The sequence below is a fragment of the Balaenoptera musculus genome, chromosome 5, assembly GCF_009873245.2.
Source record: "Balaenoptera musculus isolate JJ_BM4_2016_0621 chromosome 5, mBalMus1.pri.v3, whole genome shotgun sequence".
Taxonomy (NCBI): domain Eukaryota; kingdom Metazoa; phylum Chordata; class Mammalia; order Artiodactyla; family Balaenopteridae; genus Balaenoptera; species Balaenoptera musculus.
Genome location: NC_045789.1, coordinates 27015818 through 27040078, shown reverse-complemented (window position 1 = coordinate 27040078; position 24261 = coordinate 27015818). Strand labels below are relative to the sequence as shown.

The following is a 24261-nucleotide window of genomic DNA, read 5'->3' as shown; positions in this document are numbered from 1 at the left end:
GAGAACCCCAACATACTTATATCCTAGATTCTACAGTTGTTAATGTTTTGCTATATTGGCTTTATTATAATCTGTCCATTATCTAATTTTTATGTGCATTTCAAAATAAGTTGCAGATATTTATACACATCACCCCAAATGCTTTAGCATGGTATATGATAACTGGAGTTATTAATATTTGCTTAAGGTTTATTTTTAAGGTAAAATTTATATAAATTTTGCATAAATCTTAAGTATATTATTGGTGAGTTTTGACAAATGCATACATCTGTGTAACCCCAACTCTTGACAAAATTTAGAACATTTCCATTACCCCAGAAAATTCCCTCATATTCCTTCCCAATCTCCATCTCTATCCTAGCCTTAGAGGTAACTCCTGTTGTGATTTTGTTTATTCATTCATTCATTCATTCCATAGAGCAGTTTTGCCTGTTCTAGAATAGCATATAAATGAAATCATACAGGATATACTTTTATGTAAGACTTCTTTCACTCAGCCTGATTTTTTTGAGATTCATCTATGTTGTTGCATGTATCAGTACTTCATTCTTTTTGCTTCCTGAGTTGTAATCCATTGTTTGAATATATCACAATTTATTTATCCTCTGATAACTTTTTGAAGACAGTAAGACAGTGCTTTTGTGACCTGAATTTTATTAATCCCAAAATATTTACATTTCAGAGATATCTTCAATGATTTTGAAATGTATACTTGGAAAGTTCTGGCCCTGAGCATTTTTTCTTTTCAGAAAATCATTGAGCTCAAATAATCATTAAAATCTTTTAAATTAGGTGGTTCTGAGAGATCTGGGAAGGATGTGTGATTTTTGAAAGACTTCCAGTTACTTTGTGGCCTGGACTCTTATTTGACTTAGTGTTTATATTTAGATCCTATCTCTAGGATCTAAATATTTGTATTTCTTCCCTGAGTTAGTGATAAAATGCATAATAAAAATCACATATACTTTCATTGCTTTCTCATTAAGTGCAGTGTTGTTCTCTTGTGAAATCTGCTTATGTGTGAACATATAATAAGTAAGGACATTGTCCACAAGTACTTTTTGTTGTTTGTTTTTTTGTCCTTCTTTGAGGTAAGTGCATCACTTCTTGAGAGGATTAGCTGGTTTTCTTCCAGTTATCTTCCTTTACTTTTAAAGAATAATCCTATAAATTTTCTTGAGAACTAATCTGGTTTTGAAAAATGGTCATAAATAAGATTATCTTCTTCTAGTTTAAAAACATTTCTTATTTTGTCTGACAGACTATACTGGTTAATATGTTCTTCCCATGCTTGAATAAATTCATAAATAGATCAGCTCTTAATTTTCTTTATTTAAATTTTTTTTCATTTTTCACTTGTTTCATTTAGAATCTTTTAAATTCTTTTTATTATCATAATCATATTGGACCAGTTGCTAGACCTTCTTTTAGTCATGTATTTGATACATTTAATTAGCGCTTAGTGCTTAAAGACCTGAGATATTTACTTCTTATACTTTAATTGGTAAACATTTTATATTTATCACATGATTGGGTCACTCATATTGAGAAGCTTTTAGGGAGCAGAGTCAGCTTGTTTTGGTTTACAACTAAAGATTTGTCATATACTTCTCCAGACAGGTTGAAATATGTGAAACACTAGAAAATAAAAGGTTTTGTTGCAAGATATGTGTGGTATATATTTGTAATGTCCACTAGATGTCACTATTGTCCTGTAATTGCTGGTCTCATAAGCTTAGTGATAAGTTCAAGACCTTAAGTAGTCTTAGTTGTACTAGTTTTTCCTAGAGTATATATATTTAAAAATTCTTTAATTCATTTTGGGAACTATACATCTTCATATCTGATCTAGGTTTAGATCAGATTTATGTATTAAATTTACGTATTAAATATATGTTTGTATTTTGTAAATTAGAGAAACTAAATATTTGGACCATTGTAGAATACTTTTAATCTAGTCTTTGCTTCTATTATATCATTTAAGTCATGAAACATTAGCCATATAGAATAAGGGCTCTTTTAAGTAGTCTCTTAATTTTATTCTATGTGTGTAGTGACCACATAGCCTCATGAGACCAGTAATACTAAATATTACCAGGTGATAATGTAAGTTGTTTTCCTGAAAAACTTAATGAACCTACTGCTTTTCTGCCACAGTTCTCACTAAGGAACCATAATTTTTGGATTTTGCTTTAAAATATTAGTGCCGCCTTTGCAGCTCATGGTATAAAGAATACTTTTATCTTTAATTATACATCTTTATATGTGATTTACTCTGTGTACCGTTTTTCTTTTATAAGTTTAAGAAATTAAGAATCTGATAGCACTTTGTTTTTTAAGGAAAGATAAGCAGATCATGCGTTTATTTTCTAACATTATTCTCCTATAACATCTAAATTGTTACTATAGAAAAGTCTTTGCTTTTTCTAACTTATATACTAAGACGAGAGATTAAAATAGTGTGAACTTCTATGAGGTTTTTAGAACCATCATTTTATTAGTTATAGGCCTGATTGACTGAGTGGAAAATCCAACGAAATCTTCTTATATTTTTCCATGGATGCTTGCCCACTGGAGGGTGTAGTGTGTACTGGAGTGTTTTAATAGGTTTTCCCTTTTTACTAGAAATTATGGATTTGTTTACTTGAAACACTCTAAAACCTACTTTCTTTAACTTTATTATTGATTTGAAATAGCAACTGTTAAAAAATTATAGTTCAGGGTGAGGAAAGCTAATAGGTTACCCTATTTATTCAAAAATTACTGGTTTTCTATCATATGTTTCCCTTCATCTCAGTTATGAAACATGATATTATATCTAGATCTTTGTTACCTCTGTTGAAAAATCTCTACAAAAAGATCAGGCCCTTCCTTTACTCTTCTAGAATGCATATTTTAACCTTTATACCTGAGGAGGGACTTAAAACTAAAACAGAAATGAAGTTTAGACTTTTCTGCCTAATGGATGCAAGATACCGACCCTGGGTTTGGCCAATTAGAACATTTTTGGCACCAGAGTTGAATTTATTTACGCTGTTCATTCTACTTTCTTGTTTTCACAGTTATCTATCCTATGCAAATGGGAAACCAACAACCTAAGAACGTTTTTTAAGATGTTTATAATTTATTGCTTCTGCACAAGAGACTATTTCTATATAGAAGTGAGAATTTAGCATTTCAGAGTCTGTGTCATTATCTTTCCAAAATATTTCATCTCAGTTGTGTTATTTTTATGCCAGAAATCATGTTCATGTTGTCCAGGAAGTTATTTTGGAGATGTTTTCGAATAAAGACATAGTTGCTTTTTAAATGTTTAAATCATTTGTATTTTAGCATTATGTTTTAGTTTGATGTTGTTCTTTTCCTTTGCTCTCAGAAGGGAAAATATGTGTGAAGGAAATTTTTTGTTGTTTAGAGTGAGGAACCAAAAGAATACTATATATTAAATGTGCCCATTTTAACATTTTAGAATACATCTCCAGCTAAAATCCGAGAAAACTTAAAGTCCTTTTTAATTTTCTAACTAGTTATTTCTCTTTTAAAAAACTGTTGTAGAAATTTTTATTCTTAAATATAAAACCAAAATCATTTATTAGACATATAGCGACAGCTCTCAAAATTATTTCTATACAGTTTATGAAAACCAACTTGGTAACTTAAGGTTAAGCAGATGTTTTCAGCATATGTGGAAGTTGTCCTTTGGTTCATTGTTAGCATTTTGCTTCTAAAATTTGTAGCCACAAAAGGATAAAATATTGATGGAGCACAAGATTGAGCACTGAAGTGAATATTAAGCCTTGTTTTTGTCTTCAGATAATCAAGCTGTTACCAAGTGATTCTTTTTTTTTTTAAGAGGAGGCTTGAAACAAGTCTTCAATGTTAAGAGAGCTGTAATGATATTTTCCTTTTCTTCCATGTGGGTGAGCATTTTGGCTCTCTACCTTGTGTCTTAAATCAGTAGTGTGGCTATGGGAGTCCATATATGGTACTTTGACAGAAGTGGTTAATAAGTCAGCTCTTCTGTTAAAATAACATTTACTATTATAATTTGCATTCCATTAATGTGTGTGGTAGAGTAAGGAGATGCAGACAAACGCTCTGACTCTCTCCATTGATCTTAAAATCTACTTATATTTACTTTCTTATGAGGGGCCTATTTTAAACAACTTGTTATAAAGTAGAATGATTTAGGCAGTATCTACAAACATAAATTGGTTTGATAAGACAGAGTGTTTAATTTATTGAGCCTTTGGAAAAAATAGTTTTTATTGAATTTAGCCAATTTAAAAGAAAATATTTTTAAAAATTAATTTTTATAGCTAACTTTAGGACATCTTTGAAATGAATGTAGAATGCTTTGGTGAGGTACACATAATTTTTAGGCTGGAAATATTGTCTCTTATCCCTCTCTAAGAGTAACATATGCAATTTAAAAAAATATTCATAATTATAAACATTACTTATTTCTAAAATGGAGTTGAGGTATCTATGCACTTGGGGTACATTTTCTCTTGAAACTAAAATATGTTACACAGTAGAGTATCATATATATTTTTAAGAGAGAAAAACGTTCTTGTATCTCTTGATTTTTGTTTGACCATCAACTTAGACTATAGATTTTTTTTGACAAGCCTGGCATTCCTATATAAGACAGATTCATGCTTTGTTCAGTAAATATTTATTTAGGGGCTGCTAAGTACCAGGCACTGTGTTAGATACCGGGGATACAGCAGAGATAGGCATGGTTTCTGCCCTTAAGCACTTCGTAGTCTGGTGGAAGAGACAGGCAAATAACTCAACAATTACAATATAGTCTAGTAAATACATGCAGGGGGTATGGGAACACAATGGACTATTAGGAATATTAGTTAAAAATTTTTTTTTCTAAAAGAGGTGGTGGTTCAACTGAATCTGAAGAATAGATGTAAAGCCTACTCAGGTGGAGAATAAAGTGGAGGTGTTCTAAAAGGGGGCACGGTGAACATAAAGGTATGGGAGCATGAGGGCCTGGCATAATGGCAGAACTGCCAGTAATGTAGTGTGCTTGGAAGCTGGGTAGGTGTGAGGAAGCCGCAAGAAAGACTGGAGAAGTGTTTATTCATTCAACACATTTACCGTGATGGTAATATGGCCTCTGTACATAAGGAATGTACATTCTTGTAGGGAATAAATATATAATTGTTCCACTGAATATATATAGGCGAAAGTCAGATTGTGCTTGCCGTCAGGATTCTAGGGAGTTTAGACTTTAAATGAGGAAACATTGATCAAGTTAAATCTTGGGAATGATGGGGCTGGAGCAGTGTAAAGACCAGGTATGTAGTGTCCAGGTGCAAATTATGAGGCTTTAACTAAGGTGATGGCAGTTGGGTTCAAGAGGAAGGGATGTGTTTGGAGTAGAATCAAAAGGACTTGTGACTGATTGCTACCTGGGGTTTACTGGGAGTGCGGGCAGGTGGTTCAAGTAGGTAGGAGGGGGCATCTAGATTTCTTCTCATGTCTGGCAACTGGTTGGATGTTGCGATTAATCAGAAATGGAATGCAGAGTTAAGAAACACTGGGGGTAGGGATAGAGAGAAAGTTTAAGCTAATGAGATTTTTTTTTGCCACTGACTTCTGGTATCTTTTCAGATGGAGGGACTTTACAGTGGGTAGTCAAGTATATGGATCTGAACCTGCGGAAAGAAGTCTAGGTTAGAGGTGTAGATTTGGGAATCATCCATGTGTAAGTAGAAGCTCTGGTGTGAGTTTTGATTTCATTCAGGGAGTGTGTATAGTTGGAAAGAAGAGTACCAGGGCTGGAACTGTGGAAATGCCAATATTCAAGGATAGAAAAAGATCATCCAATGAAAAAAGCTGAGAGGAACTGCCAGCGATGAGGAAAAAAAATCAAGAGAATATGATGTCACAGAAGCTGATAATGGTCAGGAATCCAGTTAGATAGGGACTGAAAAGTTTCCTTCCTAAGCCTGTGTGACATGTTGTAATAGGCAATTTATTTAATGCAGTTCTGACCTAAGACAGTTCTTGCAAGTAGTTTAATCACTCTTTGGAGTGATAGTTTCTAAATTTATAGATTTGAGACTAATTAAGTTATTTGCTTTCATAGCAAGAATTCCAACTTTTCCTATCATACTATTTGTGCCAAGTAAGAAGTTTCTGATGGGTATTCTTGTTTCATTTCGTAATTCTTTGTATTGGAAGGTTTTGTACTGCTGATGCATACTTAAAGGGAACTATGAAATTGATGAGGTTCCTTTCAAGAGCATTGCGCCGTATGGTTGCTCTTTTCAGGTGTTCTTTCACAGCAGTTATGGAAGAACTGCACCTTTTTTGTTGTTGTTGTTGTTTTGGGGTTTTTTTTTTGGCAGAGTGACAGTAGTAACAGCCAAGGGCAAAGAAAACAAACAAACAATTAGAAAACCCTTTATTAACCCTATGGCAGGATGTAGTACAATAGAAATAGGTACTTTACTTACAAATGTGAAAATGAGATGGATCATCAACCCCTGTTATATAAGGAAAGCCTACTTAGTATCACCAGCCAAACAGGCCACGGGTGGGCATCTGGCTGAGAACCTAGCACAGTTTGGAAACAGTAGGCATTTAATAAAGAGTTGTCAAATAAATATACCAGTGGTCAGTCCATAGGCTTGTCACTGACCCTTGCTTGTGTAGTTTGCTTCAAAAGGATTATCGGAATAAATCTGATCGATTCCTTCTCTCAGAAAATTTTTTTTTAAATTTTAATTGCGATAAAAAAATAAGATAAGATTTACTGTCTTAACATTTTTGAGTGTAGTAGCATTACACAGTCCAGTCCAGTAGCGTTAAGTATATTCATATTGTTGTATAACAGATCCCCAGAACTTTTTCATCTTGCAAAACTGCAAATCTATGTCCATTAAACAACTCCTCCTCATTTTCCCTTCCCCTAGCCCCTGGTAACCACCAGTCTGCTTTCTCTCTGAGTTTGACTACACTTAGATACCTCATATAAGTGAACTCATGCAGTACTTGTCTTTTTATGACTGGCTTATTTCACTTAGCGCAATGTCTTCAAGGTTCATCCAGGTTATAGCATGTGATAGGATTTCTTTCCTTTTTAAGGCTAAATCATATTCCATTGTATGTTTATCCATCCATCTGACAATGGACTCTCGGGTTGCTTCCGCCTCTCAACTATTGTGAATAAAGCTGCTATGAACATGGGTGGGCAAATATCTCTTTGAGACCCTGCTTTTAGTTCTTTGGAGTATAAACCCAGAAGTGGGATTGGAGAATCACATGGTAGTTCTATTTTTAATTTTTTACCTCTCTCAGAACTATGACTCACAAGAAACAGGCACATTAGCAGCAAGACTTGATGCAGAAAGATAGTGTTTTGGAGAGGGTGGGTAAGGTGAAGGGCGTTTGCCAACTGAAGCTTTAAAGTTAGAAGAATATAAAGTATGAGGTATGGGAGGAGGCAGGATGGTGTAGAATGACTAGAGTGGATGTAAAGACAGAGACAACCAGGGGAAAGAAAAATAGGCTGGAACAAGTGGCTGGTGCCCCAACATGCTTCATTTCCTGACCTTTCTCATACCTGGTTGTTTACTTTCTCCTGGGTTCCCATGGATATATAAACTTTTCGGTAAGCCCGCGCTTCCTGTAGAAACTTTTGAGTGAATTTTTATTCTTGGCAACTAAAATGACCCTGAATAGAACAGTAGTTGCAACTGAAAGAGCTGCAGCATATCTTGCTGAAAAATGCCTGCTGAAAATATTTATCGTAATTTAAAAATACATCGAATTGAGATGAGCCTATTCAAGAACTTTCATTTTTTTCCTCAGCCTCTTATTTTACATGTGGTAAATGAAGAACTAGTAATCTCCAAAAATTAGAGGCAAATAGGTGATTTTTTGATGAGACCAATGTTGCATTCAGAAGAGAAGAATCAGCATGTCGATTTTGACTTAGATTGGATTGACCATCATAGAATCATTTTTGAATTATTGTGTTCACCATTATTTGTGTTTATTGTCACCTCTGCTGTTTATTAAGTACTTTCTACATATATGTCACTGTGCTAAGCAGTCACCACTCACTATTTCATTTTGTCTCTCCAAAGCTCACGTGGTAATTAGATGTTATTCTCATCCCCTTATTCAAATCAAGCTGAGGCTTAGAGAGGTGAAACGGATCTTTTGCTGTGTGGCTCACTCTAAACATGAGAACGTTAGAACTGAAAGGAACTTTAGAGGTAATTTAGTTCATCAGAATCTCAAATGCTGAGCATACAGGCAGGTAACGCAACACCAAGAATCCATGCCTTATCCAAAGGGGGACAGCTGCTATTCAAGTGCAGCCTTTCTTGCCACAGGAAATATAGGCGCAGGGTTGCCAATCTTTTAATTTTTAAAGAGAAATCAGAAATCTGGATTTGAATATGAAATTTCCCAATTTTAAAAACATGCTAGGCAAACAAGGTATATCCACTGCTGGATGTGGCCACTAGTTAGCAACTTCTAATCAAGTACAATGCCATTATTTACAAATGAGACCCCAAGAGGTGAAGCAAGCTGCCCAATGTCACACAGCAAGGCAGTGCTTTAGCTGGGAATCAACGTACAATACGTATTCCTTTCATTTTTTTTCTTTAAGAAAAATCACATTAGATTACAAGTTACCAAAACATTTCTTCAAGTTTTTCAGAAAAATCGAAGTGTGTAGCTGGGGAAATGAGCTAGTTAGTGAGTGATAGGATAGATTAACTATTGATTTTTGAAATGTATTTAAAAATTGTTTACTCCCTTGATCTATCCTGTTGAAAATTGATTGCTACTTGCAATGCTAATGCTGTCGGCATAATGTTTATAAATATTTGTTTTTCTTTTTTTGCTGATGACTTTTGCTTAATGATTTTATAAAGAGATTTAAACAGGGTATTTTAGAGAATAAAATTTCTAAGGAAAAAAGAAAAAAATCTCCAAGTTTCAGAATAAAAGAGTGAGAATATTGGGGTAGAAACTCTGGGAATATAAGCCAATAGATACTTTCTTCTGTGGCCCTTTTCCTTCATAATCGAATCAAGAAAAATCATCATACAAGGGTTTGTAGGTTTTTTTGGCGGCGGGGGACCTTTCCTCTTTTATTTGCAATTACAGTTGATGGTAGAAAACAGAAACAGTAGTCCAACTATCTCAGTGCCATTTTTAGAACAAATTGTCTAGTTTGAATTAGCTTAAGAATGATAATTAGCTAATTAAATGGTCTACAGCTAGTCTTGATCTCTGGTGCTTAATTAAGTAGGACAGAGGGACTAGGCAGAGGAGACCCTCAAGGTACTTCTGATAAGAAAAGAAGATCTAGAATCAGACTGAGTGATACCATAACTTTGAGACAGTAGTAGGGAAATTGTTTAGATATTAGCTGTCTAACAATTTTAATTGTCTGAAGTCTTTTATCTTGTTTTAAATTAATATGGTGTTTCCTAAGAAGCTGTGTAAATTTACTATTGCCTATTTTTAATAATGAAGATTATAAGTTCTTATTCTGGGTTTTATATAATCTGTAGGTTCCCATTCTTTGCCACCAAATGAACAAAATTATCGCATAGTTACAGATACCTCAGATTGAAATATATAATACCAAGAGAATGAGAAGACAAGCCACAGACTGGGAGAAAATACTTGCAAAAGACACTTCTCATAAAGGACTGTTATCCAAAATGTATAAAGAACGTTTAAAACTCAGTAAGAAAACAAACAACCTGATTTAAAAAAATAGGCTAAAGATCTTAACAGACACCTCACCAAAGAAGATATACAGGTGGCACATAAGCATATGAAAACATGCTCCACATAATTTGTCATCGGGGAAATGCACATTAAAAGGAGGTACCACTACACATTTTGGTAGAATGGCAAAAATCCAGAACACTTACAGTGCCCAGTATTCACGAAGATGTGGAGCAACAGGAACTCTCATTCATTGTTGGTGGGAATGCAAGATAGTGCAGCGACTTTGGAAGACAGTTTGGCGGTTTCTTACAAAACTAAACATACTGTTACCATATGATCCAGCAGTCATGAGCTTTGATATTTACTCAAATGAGTTGAAACTTATATCCACACAAAATCCTGCACACAGATGTTTATAGCAGTTTTATTCACAATTGCCGAAACTTGGAAGCAACCAAGACGTTCCTCAGTAGGTGAATGGATAAACTGTAGTACATCTAGACGATGGCAATAGAATGTTATTCAGCATTAAAAAGAAATGAACTCTCAAGTCATGAAAAGACATGGAGGAACCTTAAATGCATATTCCTAAGTGAAAGAAGCCAATCTTAAAAGGCTGCATACTGTATAATTTTAACTATGTGGCATTCCAGAAGAGGCAAAGCTATGGAGACAGTAAGAAGATTAGGTATTGCCAGGAATTGGTGGTGGTGGGAACATGAATAGATGGAGCAGAGAGGATTTTTAGAGCAGTGAAAATACTCTGTGTGATACTGTCAATATAATGATGTACATGTCATTGTACATTTGTCTGAATCCATAGAATGTACAACATCAAGAGTGAACCCAAATGTAAACTTTGGACTTCAGATGATTATGACGTGTCACTGTAGGTTCACCCTCGGTAACAAGTGTACCACTCTGGTGGCGTATGTTGATAATGGGGAAGCTATGCATGTGTGGAGACAGGGGGTATATGGGAAATCTCTGTACCTTCCTCTCCATTTTGCTGTGAATCAAAAACTGCTTTAAAAAATAAAGTCTTTATAGAAAAAGAAAAGAAAATATGTAATATACTCTCTGTCTCCCCACCACTGAGGGTAAGCAGTTTTTTTAGGGTTTAACTGGCACATTGACTCATATAAAATAATGATTATAACAAACTGACAACTCCTGTTTTCCCTACTTCTTCCCTGAAATAACATACTTGCTAAATAAGCAAATGAAATTTCATAATAATAAGTACCCTGATTTTTTTCTGTAGGAAAACATCTCTAATTTTATAATAGAAATCAGTAAAATAATTATAAAAGAGACTTAGAGCCAGTAATTACTAAAATTCTATTTTAGTATATTAGTGTATCTACTTATCTGTATTTAGAAAGCAACTTTGAAAGTACATAGATTCTAACTCTGTAAAATGTTTAGACTAAATAGTGTTTTTACTCTAATTCTTAAAGAATCCCAGTTAAAATAGTCTTATATTCTTTAGCTTACTGTATTTCAGTTTTGTATGAGGTAACCTAAGTATTCAGATTTGGTAAACTCCTCTGAAGTTGAGGAAAAGGTACTCTGTGAGTATTTAATGGTAGATAGTGCCTTGAGAGTAAATTAAGTTTTTCACGCAGAGTACATCATCCTTTGAGATCCTGTTTTTTATGTTTTTTTAAAATAATTAATTAATTAATTAATTTGGCTGCATTGGGTCTTAGCTGTGGCACACGGGATCTTTCGTTGTGGTGTGAGGGCTCTTCGTTGTGGCGTGCGGGCTTCTCTCTAGTTGTGGCGCACGGGCTCCAGAGTGCGGGCTCAGTAGTTGCGACACATGGGCTCTCTAGTTGTGGCGTGCAGGCTCTAGAGCGCGCGGGCTCAGTAGTTGCAGTGTGTGGGCTTAGTTGACCTGTGGCATGTGGGATCTTAGTTCCCCTACCAGGAATTGAACCCAAGTCCTCTGCATTGGAAGGTGGATTCTTAACCACTGGACCACCAGGAAAGCACCTGAGATCCTGTTTTTGCTTTTTTTCTCACTTAATTGTAGTGAATCTGGCCAATCACTATATGTTGTTTACATGGTGTCTCTTTTGACACTAACTGTATACAGTGATAACTGTGGCCTTTGAATTATTCCCTAATTGCACTTTCTTTGAGATTCATGAGAATAATGAATAGCCCTTTAAAAAAAAAAGATTGCATCTGTTTTCATTGTCTACTAAGTATTATACTCATTTTATATATAATTGCTAAACCCTCAAAACTTAATCTGAAAGCTTTCTTTTCCTATGTTTTAGGAATTATAGTAAAGAGGTGTTACACACAAAACTTGTGTAAGAAATGACTGTGATGCCAGTAGTCTCAAAAGCTTATTTATAGATCTTCAGACTAATCTTCTAAGAGTCGAATTTCATATATTTTTTTAATTGGGAATTGCTTGAAGACATACATGTTCTTTAGCTATTATAACTATTATACTTCGGCTGCATTATTTTAAAAAATTGCTTTTATAGAATTTATCTTTACTATTAATCAATCGGCCTACTTTGAGACACCTAAGAAATTATGAAATTTGCTGTTGTAATTGTTAGGAATATTGTTGAGAATGTAGTCTACTATATCACAAAGTGGCCTTTTTATACATATCCAGAGTAAAGATTTCCTTCAGATCTGAATTCAGGAAAAGCAGTTTGGTTTTCATTTTGCACACACACATACACACACACACACACACACACACACACACACACAAGTTCCTCTGCTTAAGAGCTTTCAACTTGGGACTTCCCTGGTGGCGCAGTGGTTAAGAATCCGTCTGCCAATGCAGGGCACACATGTTTGATCCCTGGTCTGGAAGATCCCACATGCCGTGGAGCAACTAAGCCCATGTGCCACAACTACTGAGCCTGTGCTCTAGAGCCTGCGTGCCACAACTACTGAAGCCCACACGCCTAGAGCCTGTGCTCCGCAACGAGAGAAGCCACCACAGTGAGAAGCCCGCACGCCGCAATGAAGAGTAGCCCCCACTCGCCGCAACTAGAGAAAGCCCCCGTGCAGCAACTAAGACCCAATGCAGCCCAAAATAAATAAATAAATTAATTAATTAATTATTTTTTAAAAAAAGAACTTTCAACTTAAGGACTTTGGTAGATATGAAAACCTGCCTGTTGTAAGGGGGCAGTGGGTCTGGGGAGAAGTATGTCAGCTCTGTTAGTTACCAATAGGTGGTATTAGCAGTTGCTCCTATGGTTAAAACTTTGCACATGGGATTAAATGGACTTAACGATAGCTCTTTGGAATCTAATCTGTTTCTAAGTAGAAGAACCTCCGTACTGTCAGAACCAGTAATGGTACTCACTTTGCTTTGACTGCCAGGAACTGTGGAGCCAAATTTGTGACCTACTTATAAACAATTCTATGTATATTTCTGTACCCTAATCTTACCCTTCTGCCATTTATTTAAGAATTTTATGCCATATTTCTTATCAGCTGCCACAAATCTTTGATAGCTTCCACTTGCACAGGAACAGTATCTGTCAATCACCCTCATGCCTAAATACCTGGCACGTAGGTGCTCAGTTAATATTTGTGCAATTTTTTTTTTTCTGCAATGGCACTTGTATTTATTTTAAAGATAGTGTAGGGGCATCTGTTTTAGCTTTACTTTGCTAAAGAAAAGCGTTCTAGGCAGATTAGTTCTTAAACTGATTCTACCCTGGCAGCCCCACTTTCTGGTGTAAGCATAAGATCTTAGAGAAGATAATGACTAAAGGGAATATAATTTACTTTGGGAGAATCTAGGAGACTTATAACTTGCCTCGTATTCCTGGCCCAATGGTGATAAGCTCAGGTTAAGTGTGATAAAGAAGGCACTTTAGAGAGTAAGAACAGACTGATGAATGAAAAGAACTCTCTGCCTGCCTTCACTCTTCAACCATAGTATTTAGGTAGCTGCGTCACATTTAAGATAATAAAAAGATAAAAATCAAGTCAAAATTATTCTCAGCTAGTTTGTAAAATCTGGTTGTTAAACATTAGCTTTATCCATTTAAAATTTTTATCATTTCTCTGTAGAAGAATAGTGAAAGGCTTTGAGAGATGTTCCTGGCTTTAAAATACTTATTTTGAGTGAAGAGTTGCCTTATGTTGAGAGACAATTGTTGAATGCTAATATGGAATTCAAATTTGAAAATTTTCTGTTGACTAAGATCAGGATTATCTGTAGCATGGAATTACCATGACTCACTGAACTCCATTTAACCTGAAGTCGTAGTCATTTGAAACTTGCTGTGATTCCCCCAGAGTCATATTGTACTTGCCCTTGAACGCATAGTTCTCTAACCTTGGCTTACAGGGGCAAAAACCCAGTCTGTTTCGTATGCTGTAGTCTGGGTTTTAAATATTGTATTTAAAGTGGGACAGAAGGATGAGACTTAAGCCAGAGGAAGGAACATGTTTCTAGATTGTCTTTGCCACATGCTGCTTTAATTGTAGGTTTTGGAGTCTGTCAGATCAGAGTTGAAATCTTGGTAATATTATTACTTCTTTATTTTGTTGTATAGGGCATTTTCTCTGTCCTTTTGGAGCCTCTGTTTATTTACTTAAAAAAATGAGAATCACAATCTTGTTTGGGTGGTTGTGAAGATTAAATGAGATAAGCTGTGTAAAAACATCTGCAACATAGCAAATACTTAGTAAGTTTCTCAGTCAATGTAAGTTTATGTCCTTCCATCCTCCTTTTTTCCTTAAGTTTTGTAATGGTTGCTTGCTTTATCCTTACTCATGCAAGATTGCAGAAGGTTAGAAAGTGCTAGATAAATGTGTCTTATCTTTATTAAGGCATGTTATAGTAACGGAGAGTAGATAGGTTGTCTTGCATTCAGTTCCTCACTGCCAGATCTAAACATGAAGGGTTGCTTTTTAAAAATTTAATGTTGATATTTGGCATTTCAGTATCAGTTGTCCACAGTTGGATAGAGCATACATCCCATGCAGGTTTTCTAGTTGTTGTTGTTTTTTAAACCTTAATGAAATTTCCATTGGCATTGGATTAAACGTACAGATTTAATCCTTTGAAACAACAGCACCAATGGCATTATTTTGTGACTTTAGTAAGGGAATAGTTTAGCAGTTTTAATCTTTCGGATATGATCCAGTTAATAGCATAAAATCTGTTGGATCACATGTTGGACTATTGTGTCAAGATATTGGATCTTTCTTTACTAAGGTAACAGCTCACTAACGTGGATACTTACTTTGATTTTGTACTCTGTTCTTGAAATTTTTTGTGCTTATGAGATTTATTTTGATGTATTTAAAAAATAAGCAAAGCTGACTTCATACTGATGACTCTGAATTCTACTTCTCAGTCTGTATACTTTCTCTGGAGGATGTATTCTTCTGAATTAATATAATATTTATAGTAATACATTTATAGAGTAGGGGGTATAAACAGTCATTTAAAAAAAATTATTTACGTACATCTTAACTGCCACAACTTTTAGCCAAACCAGTATTTTCATAAAGGTTTGTCTATCCTGATTGCACAAATATTTTTACAGACATTTCCACTAAGCAGTGAATGAAGCCCTGAGAGTCACTCTAGCCAGTCTGAAGGCACCCAGAGCAGAGAATTTGAGAGTAGTATTTGAGTTTTGGAAATGCACAGAGTGTGCTCTTCTTGGTAGGCGTTTGCTTTTAGGGCAGTTTGGCCTAACAGTTGAATGAATTGCTTCTGTTTAAAATTTATAAAGCAAAAATAGAGATAATCACAATACAATTTTTGCTAGAACATATTTTAAATTGACTCACTAGATCAGATAGTTTAAAAATTACTTGATGAAAAAGTTATTTAAAACTTATTTTAAAAATCCTTCTTTGCAAAAAATTGATACCTTGATACGTGGTGTTAAGATAGCTTTTCACTTCTTTGTGGCCCAGCATAATAGATGATACTTTTGGCTTAGAAACTGGGAGTATTGGGTGTGACAGTTTGGATGAGTTTGTGTGTATGAGCAGGTAATATATGGGGGCAGGCCTGTGTGTGGAAGACCACATGTACCTTCATATATGTGAGAGTACATTTGGGTTGGAAGCGAAATGAAAAAAGCTGGAGTATTGTCTTACTGTTAATAAAACTTTAGTGTTGATGTCATTAAATGGATACCAGACACCCGTATTCATTCATTCATCTTTTTCTAGCTGTTGCTCAGTAATAATTGGGCATCATTCTTTTACAGGATAGTTTTGAAGCTTGAAAGTACTCTATGGTCCAGTTATTACAAGATGATACTGTGAGATGATGGGGGATTATCTCATATTTCTTAGGCCGAGTGATGTTGAAAGACCGCACTTTGGCAAACTAGACACATCTGGTTTCATATCTCAATTTTGCCACTTACTAGGTTCCTCATGCATAGAATAGGGATAACAATGCTTTTTCATTGGGTTCCTGAGACAATTAAGTAAGATAAAGTTTGCAAAGTACTTACTCATATTGCCTGTCACAGAGCAAACACCCAATGATGCAACTTCTCTTTTGTGTTTTTTAAAAATAATATTTGACAACATAAAGGTTTTTTGAATATTTGAAGTAAAATACAAATTAATTTCCACAGTAGCTTCTGGGGCAGTAGTAGTGCTTTCTGCACCTTGGGAGAAATCTTGATAAGAGTACTGGGTATTGCATACTAAAGGGTTGTCATATTCTTTATTTCGTTGTATAAACCATATAAGCAAATGTAGACATAATAGCTGATTATTGTTTTTTAAAAAGCTTCAACATTTTTATGATAAACTTCCATAAAATAGAAATTAATCTATGTAATTTGTATATCATAATTTACAAATCAATTCAATTTGAGGCAAATGTAGAGTTTCTATCAGATATTAAACTACTAGTTTGGAGAAAATGACATGACTATGGCATGTTATTAAGATAAACTTAAAATCCCATTAGATACCAGTATTGTCATGTTTCTGAGGTTAATTGGGTGCATTCAGTTATAGGTTATGAATGGTCCCACTTGAATAATCCACCAAGCTATCAGGCAGAAAGACCAATAGTTGACGGGACTAATTGACCTTGTCAGTATAATAGAAACACTTACAAATAAAATTCTCTTTGCCAACAACATTGCAAATGAAAACCTCAGAAGAAACTTTTATGTCCTGTAACTGTCCTGGAATGCTGTGATTCAGTTAGCAGATTGTGGATGGAGGTGGGTCATGGTGGGTGGGAGTTGGGGAGATGGGGGATGTAAAGGATAGGAGGGAGACTTTCGGAGGGAAATTAATTAGGCAAATGTTAGAGAGAAACACACAGTTTTAAAGTGATTTTAACCATCTTGAATCTCTAAAAAGTAGTGTCTTTGAATTTCTATAAAAGTAGTGTCTTTTAAGTTTTTTTTTTCACCCTTCTTGTTCTATATCTCTAGCTGTTTTGTACAAATTTGATAGTCATTATTGCAGTGAGTTCTTTTCTGAACAGTAAGAACACATCTTTGACAAAGCACAGTGCTGTAATGAGGATGAAACATATTTGCCATCCTACAGTCTTGCTTTATTTAAATATTTTACCAATATAAGATGGATATTATCTTATATCCTTGATTCTAAAATAGCTTTCTGTTTTGTTTGTTTGTTTTTTGGTACAGGTTTGGATTTGTGCCAGAGTGGGGGAAGGGAGGAATGTTGGGAAGAGACACAGAATGAGAAAGAACACTCATTCCATGACAGATTTTGACGATTTGGTTTTCCCTCTCTCTTTTCTTTTTGGGGGGGCGGGTAATGATGAAGCCCATGTATTTTATTAAAGAACCCCCAAAGCAATATATCAGTCTTTCTTAAAGAATGCAAGTGTTTTCAAATGCTTTAAGAAACTTAGTGAGCCAATTATAGGCCTTGGTCTTTAAAGGAATAAAAAAACTTTAGCTTAAAACTCATTTTGGGTAATATGGATTTCCAAAATCAGCTCTGAGAAATTGTGCGGCAGATATCAGCCTTCACTGTAATACTGTAGGAGGGTGATAACAGTCCTGTTTCATTTTCCTTTTTAAAAAAAGACACCTTTTACATTGTAAGAAAAAGACAGTCAAAATGTTAAGTGGGCTTCAAAAATAGTAATAAAAAAAGATTTATAATGGAAAAGAATTGGTGGTATAGTTCACCTAGAGTAAGAAAGACAATGTGTAATAAGGGATTTTGTGGTTTTACAGCTCAGTGCATGTGTTTGAAAGCTGTTCTCTCAGCAACGTGGGTGGCAGGTTATGCTACCATATAATGTATTGTAGTTGGCTCTCCACACTTGTCAGGGTTAGTGTTCAACCACTCGGAAAATTTTCCCATTGTTCTATCATGTGAACCAAGACTAGTGTTGAATTCCCAATAACTTACAAAAAAAAAAAAAGGTTTAATTAGAAAGTTTGGAATTTGATTACATCTTATTGTTTTAATACAGTGCTATATATTTTAGTATTTTATTTAGTATTGCATTTATTTTTCAGGCAGAAAATATCAAAATTAAACCTTCATCTTATTCTTTTTTTAAAATAGATTTTACAGAAATTTGTATACTGAATCTTGCCCCTTTTTTCTGTCTTAACACTCTATTTCCATCTTAAGCATTTTGCTTTAGACGGACCATGGCTCTTGGCAGCTAGTGCATTTTTAGCAAATAATACTGTTTCTAGTAAGAGTTGCAGGAAAAAAAAAAAAAAAAAACTTAGTGTGAGGTCCTTGTAAACTGAACCTTTGGAACATTACTTTATTTCTCTTTTCCCCCCTTTTGTGCTTCTTCTCTATTTGTGTAATGGTTATAAATTACATCCTTTGAAAAGAAGAATGAAAAATATTTTGTTATTTTCGTAGTTGATTTTTTTCTTTACCTATTATTTTAAAAATACACAGAGAAATAAGCAATTATGGTATTGAAATTCCATTGTGCCAGCACCTCCAGAGCATAATCCAAAAAAAATAGAAAACCGCCTGCTGGGTTGTCTGCAGTATGCTTGTGTGAACATCAGGGTCTGCTGTTCACACGTCACTTTTTTACTGAAAATTCCTCTCGGAATAAAGACTCTGTGTTTTCTGAGTGTAGTGAAACATTTGTTGGTCCTTAGGTTTTAAATTTGTGAGGAATTCTGTTTATAGGCTAAGTTGTCATAGATGTATATTACACGACTGTTACTGGCACATCCAGAAGTAGAGAAAAGGCTTGTATGTTTATATACTATAAAATAATAAAAAACTTTAAATGAAATTATAAAGTATTAAAGGTGAGAAATAATGAGCTTTTGTTGAAGATATATATGAAGGATTGATTTAAATATTGACTTTTGCCCTCTAAAATCTATTTTATTTATAAAGTAAAGTGTATCTTGGCTAGATGAATATAAAAATATCATAAATTTGTCCTGTACTTCAGGACAAATTCAGATATTTGAAATTCAGATACTTAAATACGATGGATTCTTGACAATATTGAGTTAGTAAAATTTTTGAAGTGACCCTACGTAATTACTCTAATCAAGGAATGTATTAGATAGTATATTTTTGGATCCTGAGGTTAATTCTTTCACTTTTAATCTTATTCACTTCATTCATTTTTATTCTTGTTATGCTGTTGGGTATCTTATTAGGCATAGACAGCAAATTTATAAAATGTAATCCAGTATGTTGACAGCCTCAACCTTTCACTCAGATTCATAAAATATCAAAAAGAGAAAGCATTTACCAGATAATAGGGAACTTCAGGTTTAAATTTGGTGAAATGGAAGTTGATGCCCACAGTCTGCCATAAGGTTTATCTGAATCATTCAACGTCATTTGTTTTTTTCTTAGAAACCTTCCATGTAGAAGTTAGTAAAGGAGTAAATATACACATGTTTTGGCTGAAACTGAATTTTTATCCATTTCAACTATTTTTCATTGAGAGAGAATTTCGGGTTGGTTTGCCTCTGAATTTCACTCTGAGTTTCTTCATCAATTAAAATGCACTTCTACATTTTACAATAATTGTATGAGCCTTTTAATTATTGTTTCTTCTGATTATTAGAATGAGATTACTGTCTATCTGAGATCAGTTATTACATTTAGTCAATAGGTCCAGTAAACAGTGATGCTTGCTAATGTCTCACGTGTTCTCCTCAATTTGCTTCTTATTACTTAGTTGTCTTAACCTTTCTTTCAGTCCTGTAGATGGAAGAGATTGTCATCTAAACAAGATATGTCTCACACATGCCTCCAGGAAAGGGGAGTAAAAGCACCAAGTCCTTAACATACTAGTTTTCTAAGGGCCTAAGATGCCTGAGTCCCCTGATTGCCACGAAGCCTAATTGCTCACGGGGCAGCCTGGCACGCTGCCATTTCCCCACTGGGCTGTTTGTTGGTGCTTGTGAATAGAACAGAAATGTCTTTGCTTTTTCTACTCAGTTGTCACCGATTGCAGTTTTAGGAAACTAGTTAACATTTTTCTTAAAATGATAGTAATTCATGCCAAGGTGAAGTCAAACTTCATAATATCTAAGCAACGAGCAGTAGAGTTAGTTCAATGCTTTTAAAATTCATGTAAAATAAAATTCATTACTTCTTACTCCATAATATTCATTTTGTATAATCCACCTTAACCATTCTAGACAGATGTTCTAGATTTGGATAAACAATTTGAAAGTAAATTATAAGGTGGTTCTTTTTTGTACTTTTTGTACTTTTGTAAACAGAATCTGTTATATATATGAATTATAGGACCAATGGAAATGACAGACCTTGCAAGCAAAGTGTGTGTGGGACTACTTCAGTTGTTTTGAAAACCTGTTATTGAGAACACTAGAGATGTTTGCATTTTAATTTCCAATATAACTGGAGGTGTATATTGGGTTTTCACCTCTGCCTGGACCTATGACAAGAACCTCATTTGTTCCCAATGTCATGCTTTACCTCTAGGCACCGTAACTAATAGGAAACAATGAGTATTGTGGGACTTTCACAGAGTTGAGTTACTTTCTTCTTTTCCTCCCAATCCCCTTCAGAGTTCCACATCTCTTTAAGGCATATGTATTTCAGTTACACTTGAATTGCAAATATTATTCACTTGTACTCATCTCAGAATATATTTTTGCCTTATTTTTTATTCCAGAGAGACATACGTCAAGACTACTTTATTACTTCTGTAATGTTCAGAGTTTTGGCAGGGAAATTACTTTCAAGTCCTGGCTTCATCCTTCACCAGCTAGGTGACCCTCAGCAAACTATATAACCTCTCTATGAACTTCAGGTTCCTCAGCTGTAAACTAGGGCTGTGGTGTCGGGATGATTAAAACAAGTGTCAGTTAAGTGCCTTGCATGTGGTAGCAGCTCACTAAATGGTAGCTGAAAGGAGCAAAGCCTTGAAAACTGGTAATGTTTTCATAGGCTGTAAAAGCATGTGCTTTTCCATAGAATCTCATGAAATTGGGAGTTTCAGCTGTATATAGCTATTGGATATACATTTATATCTTTGGGTTGATGAAGATCCAGGAGCATGAGCTTTGGAGTCATCTGCTGGGGTTTGAGTTCCTGTTCTGCCACTTAACGCTGAACCTTGGAAAGTTAGTTTCTCCGGGCCTCAGATTTCTTGTGTATAAAAGGAAGATGAAAATAGTGAACTCATAGGGCTATTGCAAGGCTGGAATGACTCAGTACCTGTAAAATTCTTAAAACAATGCCTGGCAAAGAGTAAGCGCTCCAAACATGTTATTTGCTGTTAACTGTTATTATCTCATAGAAGAGGAAAAGTCACAAAGCCAGAAAACTTGAATGGAGTCAGCCTTAATTAATGGATGTCTCTTTCATCCACTCCTAAATAATTCCCATTACCTTGCTTTCCCGTCCCCTTCAGAGCTCCATATCTCCTTAAAGTGTATTTAGGATTATACTGCAGTCAGAATTCTACTTTTTAGTCATTACCTCCATAGAATTGTGATAGCCTTGCAGTAAAAGCCTTTACATGTCTCTTTATCAAAAAGTATTTGTTGAGTTTATCACCTGCTTCTTATAGGTCTTGCCTTAGTTAGCTTTTTAACAGTCCTTCTGAAGGCAGCTTGATTGTGAAAAGACTTTTTGAAGGCTTCATTGAGATACTAAAACATCTTTTTTCTTATTTATTTATATACTTATTTATTATTTATTTCCTGCTTTATTGAGATAGTATTGACATATATGTAAGTTTAAGTGTACAGTGTGATGATCTGATACACACACACACACACATATATACAGTGAAATGATTACCACGATAAAGTTAGTTGACACCTCTATCCCCTCACATAATTACCATTTTGTGTGTGTGGTAATAACACTTAAGATCTAGTCTGTTAACAGCTTTTAAGTATATAATACAGTATTGTTAATTCTCGTCACTGTGCTGGACATTAGCTTCCCAGCACTTATTCATTTTATAGCTGGAAGTTTGTTCCTTTTAGCCAACGTCTCCCCAGTTCCTTCCCCCCCAGCCCCTGGCAATCACCATTGTACTCCTTGTTTCAATGAGTGTGGCATTTTTACATTCCACATGAGAACATACTGTATTTGTATTTCTCTGAACTATTTTTTAAAAGGTGATTGGGTCTCCATGTATCCTTCTGCTTCAATTGGATTTTTTAAATAAGCAATTATTCACTTAGTGGTTAAATGATTTGCATAAAAGGTATTTCATAGTGATTCTTTGGTATCTTAAATTGCTGATTCCCCCATCTCTTTTCCAGTGTTTTGTAATCCAGCAGTAGGCCATCAAACAGCCTTCTCCTTAGATGTAATTCTGCCACGTATACTTAAAGGCTATCTTTAACCTTTCCTTGTTGTGAGTTTATCTACTGTTAAGATTTATGGTGATAGGATGACAGTATACGTTTTAAATTTGCTGTACCTTAAAAATTACTCATGTATGTGAAAAGTCTAAATTTGTAAGTGTTTACATAAGGTTTTATCATATCTACCATGCATACAAATTCTGTTTCTCATTTTTGTTCTAGGATAAAAGATAAGTGAATGTAAAATGTAAATGAAATATGCATTTGTTGATTTTAGAGCTCATTTAATAGCAAATCATCATTTACTTGGAAGCTCAAATACTGGGAAAAAGCTAAGCCTCATACGTGGCAGGAGGAGTACTGCAAGTGTATGCTGGTGTTGCTGCAGTTGTTTCTGTTGGGTGCTTAGTGCTGTCTCCTCCCCAAAGTCCATAAAGCACACATATAGTTTATGTGTGTATATACCCTGTCTAATGTAAGAAATGGAACTTTATGAGCGTCCCAGAGCTGGGCGTATACCTCCTCCCTTCCCTACCACAGTCCTGTCCGTACCTTTTAAAGGTAACCACTCCTAACCTTTTATGATAATTTCCTTAGTTTTTTAAAAAAGAGTTCTACCACCTTTGCATGCATCCCTAAGCAATAGATTAGTGCCTGTTTTTGAACTCTAACTGGTTTAGACTTGGTATCGTCAGATTGCTCCCTTCCTCCTCATTTTTTTTTTTTTTTGCCAACTTGATGAGTCTTATTCTTTAATTTTCAGTTCTACTAACTTTAACTTTTTTTCAGTTTAACTTTTCAGTTTGATTTTTTAAGTGTAAGTGTATTTTTGCTACAGTAAAGTATGTACATAGGTTGAAAGCCTGAAAGGACTGCAAAAGCACTTCTCTCTCTGTTCCACACCCCCATCCTGTTCCTTGGGAGCAGTTCTCTTATTCTTAGTTATTTTAGCCATTTGGGGGGTTCTTTTTGGTATTTGCTTTCATATTTCTCCATGACGTATGTGCATGGATAGCTATAGTAGTTATGTGCAGTTCTACATAGCATGTGTGCACATATCGATAAAGACATGATCGAATGATGTCTTACTATGAAATATCAGGATTTAGCCCTATAATCCTATTTCTTCTCATATACTTCTCTTCATCTTCCTAGTATAGTTTTTCACGCTACTTGCTAAATCATTTTACATGTTTTCACGGTCATGACCACGTATTGTTTTTATACCTGAGTCATGCTTTAAATTTCCTTTTCAGGCATAATTTTGTTTTCCTAGAATTAATGATTGTCTCATTTTTCCCTGAATTTAAAAAATGTTATCAGTTACTGATATATCCCTAAATTCTCTGACGGATCTATCAGAAACCTCTGGAAACATACATACTCTTTTGGTTTCACATTTTTTTCATGGAATCATCCCTCCTGGACCTTCAGCCCAGCTACTGTGTCCGTGCGTCAGTGGAAGTTCATTCGGGGAAGCAGAGCACTAGTTGTGTGTGTGTGTGTGTGTGTGTGTGTATGTGTGTATGTATGTATGGGGACTGGTATATAGTAGGAGATTTGTTTCAAGGATTTTGCCTTACATGAGTAGGATTTGGTTAAATAAATTCTATAAGGCTGGTTGTTTTCACATCTGATGCTGGAGCTTGACACCCACGGGGCAAGGAGTCAAAAGTGAAGATGGATGTGTAGCGGTGAAGGGCAAGGGCAAGCTGGAACCCAGGAGCACCAATTCGAGGAACTGGGATCCACGTCAGTT

At 35.0% G+C, this 24261-nt stretch overlaps 1 protein-coding gene across 2 annotated transcripts in view; it reads left to right on the top strand.

Annotated features, from left to right (window-relative positions):
• Window positions 1-24261, top strand: part of ANAPC10 (anaphase promoting complex subunit 10) — a 72835-nt gene that overhangs the window by 28048 nt on the left and 20526 nt on the right. The gene's annotated exons all lie outside the window — the stretch shown is intronic.